This window comes from Arachis hypogaea, chromosome 10, assembly GCF_003086295.3.
Source record: "Arachis hypogaea cultivar Tifrunner chromosome 10, arahy.Tifrunner.gnm2.J5K5, whole genome shotgun sequence".
Taxonomy (NCBI): domain Eukaryota; kingdom Viridiplantae; phylum Streptophyta; class Magnoliopsida; order Fabales; family Fabaceae; genus Arachis; species Arachis hypogaea.
The window spans coordinates 94,864,729-94,870,769 of NC_092045.1; the positions used below are offsets into that span (position 1 = coordinate 94,864,729).

The following is a 6,041-nucleotide window of genomic DNA, read 5'->3' on the forward strand; positions in this document are numbered from 1 at the left end:
TGAAGTCTGGCTGGCTGTGAAGCCATGTCTAATTTCATTGGACCGAGGTTTCAACTTATCATCACAAGAGCTTGTTGATTTCTATCAATCTTGCTTTTGGAGCAGTGATCTGCTAAGGTTTGGCTGGCCATTGGCCATGTCTAGTGTTTTGGACCGAAGCTTTCCTTGAAAGCTTGGCTGGCTGTGAAGCCATGTCAAATTTACAAAATCATAAAAACAAAAAATTATTCTATGTTTCTTGTTGAGACACTAGTCTCATGTTAAGTTTGGTGTCAATTGCATGCATTCATTCATGTGTCTTAGTGATCTTCAAGATGTTCTTGATGATTTCTTACTCTAATCTTTAAATTCTCTTGACTTGAGTGTTTTATGTGTCTCATATGCATTCTCATTAGTGTCAGTAGTATACAAACTGCTAAGTTTGGTGTCTTGCATGCATTGTTATTTGATTCTTGTTGCATTTTGATTTTTCCTTATTATTAAAAATCCAAAAATATTTTTAATTTGTGTCTTCTCAAGTCAATAATACAGAGAATTGCAGATTTAGAACATACAGCAGAGAAATTACACAGAAAAAGCTGGGCGTTCAAAACGCCCAGTGAAGAAGGACAGACTGGCGTTTAAACGCCAGCCAGGGTACCTGGTTGGGCGTTTAACGCCCAAAAGGGTATAGTTTTGGGCGTTAAACGCCAGAATGTGCACCATTCTGGGCGTTTAACGCCAGGATGGCACAAGAGGGAAGATTTTGTTTTTAATGCAGATTTTTTTTTCAGTTTTCAAACTTTTTCAAAATCAAATCTTTTTCAAATCATATCTTTTCAATCAAATCTTTTTCAAAATCAATTTCTCTCTATTTTTAAAAATACTTGCTATCAATCAATGATTTGATTCAACATTTCAAGTATGTTGCCTTTTCTATTGAGAAAGGTTTAATGTTTGAATCATATCTTTTCTTGTTAGCCAAGTTTTTAATTTTCAAAATCAAATCTTTTTAAAATGTTTTTCAAATCATATCTTCTCAATCACATCTTTTTAAAACTAATCATATCTTCTTAACCACATCTTTTTCAAAATAGTTTTCAATCAAATCTTTTTGATTTCTAATTTCAAAATCTTTTTCAAAAATCACTTGATTTCTTTTCCACTTTCATTTTCGAAAATCAATTAGTGTTTTTCAAAAATGTTTTCAAAATCTTTTACTTAATTTTCGAAAATTACTTCCCTTCTTCTCACATCCTTCTATTTATGGACTAACACTATTCCTTAATGCAAAATTCAAACTCCATCTTCTTTAATAAGATTCAAATTTTCTACTTCTGTCTTCTACTTTTCTTTTCCTCTGACACCTAAAGGAATCTCTATACTGTGACATAGAGGATTCCACATTTTCTTGTTCCCTTCTCTTTCTTATGAGCAGGAGCAAGGACAAAAGCATTCTTGTTGGGGCTGATCCTGAACCTGAAAGGACCTTGAAGAGAAAGCTAAGAGAAGCCAAAGCACAACTCTCTGTAGAGGACCTAACAGAAATCTTCAAAGAAGAAGAACCTATGGCAGCCGAAAACAACAACAATGCCAACAATGCAAGGAAGTTGCTGGGTGACTTTACTGCACCTACTCCCAACTTTTATGGGAGAAGCATCTCTATCCCTGCCATTGGAGCAAACAACTTTGAGCTTAAGCCTCAATTAGTTTCTCTAATGCAACAGAATTGCAAGTTCCATGGACTTCCATTGGAAGATCCTCATCAGTTTTTAGCTGAATTCTTGCAAATCTGTGACACTGTCAAGACTAATGGGGTTGACCCTGAGGTCTACAGACTGATGCTATTCCCTTTTGCTGTAAGAGATAGAGCTAGGACATGGTTGGACTCTCAACCTAAAGAAAGCCTAGACTCTTGGGAAAAGCTAGTCAATGCCTTCTTGGCAAAGTTCTTTCCACCTCAAAAATTGAGTAAGCTTAGAGTGGAAGTCCAAACCTTCAGACAGAAGGAAGGAGAATCCCTCTATGAAGCTTGGGAAAGATACAAACAATTAATCAGAAAGTGTCCTTCTGATATGCTTTCTGAATGGAGCATCATAGGTATTTTCTATGATGGTCTCTCTGAACTGTCCAAAATGTCTTTGGATAGCTCTGCTGGAGGATCTCTTCATCTGAAGAAGACGCCTACAGAAGCTCAAGAGCTGATTGAAATGGTTGCAAATAACCAATTCATGTACACTTCTGAAAGAAATCCTGTGAATAATGGGACTAGTCAGAAGAAAGGAGTTCTTGAGATTGACACTCTGAATGCCATATTGGCTCAGAATAAAATATTGACTCAACAAGTCAATATGATTTCTCAAAGTCTGTCTGGAATGCAAAATGCACCAAGCAGTACTAAGGAGGCTTCATCTGAGGAAGAAGCTTATGATCCTGAGAAGTGAATTACATGGGAGAATCCTATGGAAACACCTATAATCCTTCATGGAGAAATCATCCAAATCTCTCATGGAAGGATCAACAGAGACCTCAACAAGGTTTCAACAATAATAATGGTGGAAGAAACAGGTTTAGCAATAGCAAGCCTTTTCCATCATCTTCTCAGCAACAGATAGAGAGTTCTAAGCAGAATACCTCTGACTTAGCAACCATGGTCTCTGATCTAATCAAAACCACTCAAAGTTTCATGACTGAAACAAGGTCCTCCATTAGAAACTTGAAGGCACAAGTGGGTCAGCTGAGCAAGAAAATTACTGAACTCCCTCCTAGTACTCTTCCAAGCAACACAGAAGAAAATCCAAAAGGAGAATGCAAGGCCATCAACATGGCCGAATTTTGGGAGGAAGGAGAGGCAGTGAACGCCACTGAGGAAGACCTCAATGGACGTCCACTGGCCTCCACTGAGTTCCCCAATGAGAAACCATGGGAATCTGAGGCTCAAAATGAGACCATAGAGATTCCATTGGACTTACTTCTGCCATTCATGAGCTCTGATGAGTATTCTTCCTCTGAAGAGGATGAGTATGTCACTGAAGAGCAAGTTGCTAAATACCTTGGAGCAATCATGAAGCTAAATGACAAGTTATTTGGAAATGAGACTTGGCAGGATGAATTCCATTTGCTCACCAAAGAACTGGATGACTTGTCTAGGCAGAAACTGCCTCAAAAGAGATAGGATCCTGGGAAGTTTTCAATACCTTGTACCATAGGCACCATGACCTTCAAGAAGGCCTTGTGTGACTTAGGGTCAAGTGTAAACCTCATGCCTCTCTCTGTAATGGAGAAGTTAGGGATCTTTGAGGTGCAGGCTACAAAAATCTCACTAGAGATGGCAGACAATTCAAGAAAACAAACCTATGGACTTGTAGAGGATGTTCTGGTAAAGGTTGAAGACCATTACATCCCTGCTGATTTCATAGTCCTAGAGACTGGGAAGTGCATGGATGAATCCATCATCCTTGGCAGACCCTTCCTAGCCACAGCAAGGGCTGTGATTGATGTTGATAGAGGAGAATTGATCATTCAAGTGAATGAAGAATCCCTTGTGTTTAAGGCTCAAGGATATCCCTCTGTCATCATGGAGAGGAAGCATGAAGAGCTTCTCTCAAAACAGAGCCAAACAGAGCCCCCACAGTCAAACTCTAAGTTTGGTGTTGGGAGGCCACAACCAAACTCTAAGTTTGGTGTTGAACCCCCACATTCAAACTCTAAGTTTGGTGTTGGGAGGTTCCAACATTGCTCTAAACATCTGTGAGGCTCCATGAGAGCCCCCTGTCAAGCTACTGACATTAAAGAAGCGCTTGTTGGGAGGCAACCCAATGTTATATTTTGACTATTTTCCTTTGTTATTTTATGTTTTTTTGTAGGTTGATGATCATGAGAAGTCACAAAATCAATTGAAAAAGCAAAAATAGAATGAAAAACAGGAAGAAAAATAGCACACCCTGGAGGAAGAACCTACTGGCGTTTAAACGCCAGTAAGGCTAGCTGTTGGGCGTTTAACGCCCAGTCTGGCACCATTCTGGGCGTTTAACGCCAGAAAGGGGCACCAGACTGGCGTTAAACGCCAGAAAAGGGCAAGAAGCTGGCGTTAAACGCCAGAAATGGGCACCAGCCCGGCGTTTAACGCCAGAAATGGCTAAAAACGCAATTTTGCTTGCCATTTGGTGCAGGGATGACTTTTCCTTGACACCTCAGGATCTGTGGACCCCATAGGATCCCCACCTACCCCACCACTCTCTCTCTCTTCTTCACCCATTCACCAATCACCTCAAACACCTCTTCCCCAAAAACCACTTTCCCACCCAAACCCCCCCCTTTTGGGCGAACACAAAACCATTCCCTTCTTCCTCATTTCTTCTTCTTCTACTCTCTTCTTTCTTCTTTTGCTCGAGGACGAGCAAATCTTTTAAGTTTGGTGTGGTAAAAGCACTGCTTTTTGTTTTTCCATAACCATTTATGGCATCCAAGGCCGGAGAAACCTCTAGAAAGAGGAAAGGGAAGGCAAAAGCTTCCACCTCCGAGTCATGGGAGATGGAGAGATTCATCTCAAGGGTGCATCAAGACCACTTCTATGAAGTTGTGGCCTTGAAGAAGGTGATCCCCGAGGTCCCTTTTTCACTCAAAAAGGGTGAATATTCGGAGATCCGACATGAGATCCGAAGAAGAGGTTGGGAAGTTCTTACCAACCCCATTCAACAAGTCGGAATCTTAATGGTTCAAGAGTTCTATGCCAATGCATGGATCACCAAGAACCATGATCAAAGTGTGAACCCGGATCCAAAGAATTATCTTACAATGGTTCGGGGGAAATACTTGGATTTTAGTCCGGAAAGGGTAAGGTTGGCATTCAACTTGCCCATGATGCAAGGAGATGAACATCCTTACACTAGAAGGGTCAACTTTGATCAAAGGTTGGACCAAGTCCTCATAGTCATATGTGAAGAGGGTGCCCAATGGAAGAGAGATTCAAGAGGGAAGCCGGTTCAATTGAGAAGGCATGACCTCAAACCCGTGGCTAGAGGATGGTTGGAGTTTATCCAACGCTCAATCATTCCCACTAGCAACCGGTCCGAAGTTACCATAGGCCGGGCTATCATGATTCATAGCATCATGATTGGAGAAGAAATAGAAGTTCATGAGGTTATATCTCAAGAACTTTATAAGGTGGCGGACAAGTCTTCTACCTTGGCAAGGTTAGCCTTTCCTCATCTCATTTGTCACCTCTGCTATTCGGTTGGAGTTGACATAGAGGGAGACATCCCTATTGATGAGGACAAGCCCATCACTAAGAAGAGGATGGAGCACACAAGAGACCCCACTCATCATGAGATCCCTGAGATACCTCAAGGGATGCACTTTCCTCCACAAAACTATTGGGAGCAACTAAACACCTCCCTAGGAGAATTGAGTTCCAATATGGGACAACTAAGGGTGGAGCATCAAAAGCACTCCATCATCTTCCACGAAATTAGAGAAGATCAAAGAATCATGAGAGAGGAGCAACAAAGACAAGGAAGAGACATTGAGGAGCTCAAGCACTCCATAGGATCTTCAAGAGGAAGAAAGAGCCGCCATCACTAAGGTGGACCCGTTCCTTAATTTCCTTGTTCTTTATTTTCCTGTTTTTCGAAATTTTAGTGCTTATGTTTGTCTATGTTTGTGTCTTGTGATCATTAGTATCTTAGTGTCTATGCCTTAAAGTTATGAATGTCCTATGAATCCATCACCTTTCTTGAATGAAAAATGTTCTTAATTGAAAAAGAAAAGAATTGCATGAATTTTGAATTTTATAACAGTTTGATTATTTTGATGTGGTGGCAATATTTTTGTTTTCTGAATGTATGCTTAAACAGTGCATATATCTTTTGAATTTGTGGTTCATGAATGTTGGCTCTTGAAAAAATTATGAAAAAGGAGACATGTTACTGAGGATCTGAAAAATCATTAAAATGATTCTTGAAGCAAGAAAAAGCAGTGAATACAAAAAAAATTCAAAAAAAAGAGAAAAAAAAAAGAGAAAAAGAAAGAAAAAGAAAGAAATAAAGTTGTGATCCAAGGCA

General features: G+C 40.0%; 1 non-coding gene across 1 annotated transcript; it reads right to left on the minus strand.

The window, feature by feature from the left end:
- Window positions 1-1,952: 1,952 nt before the first annotated feature.
- Window positions 1,953-2,060, minus strand: LOC112719299 (small nucleolar RNA R71). The gene has a single exon (XR_003161605.1). It is a non-coding gene; the product is annotated as a small nucleolar RNA R71 (small nucleolar RNA).
- Between the last annotated feature and the right edge of the window lie 3,981 nt (window positions 2,061-6,041).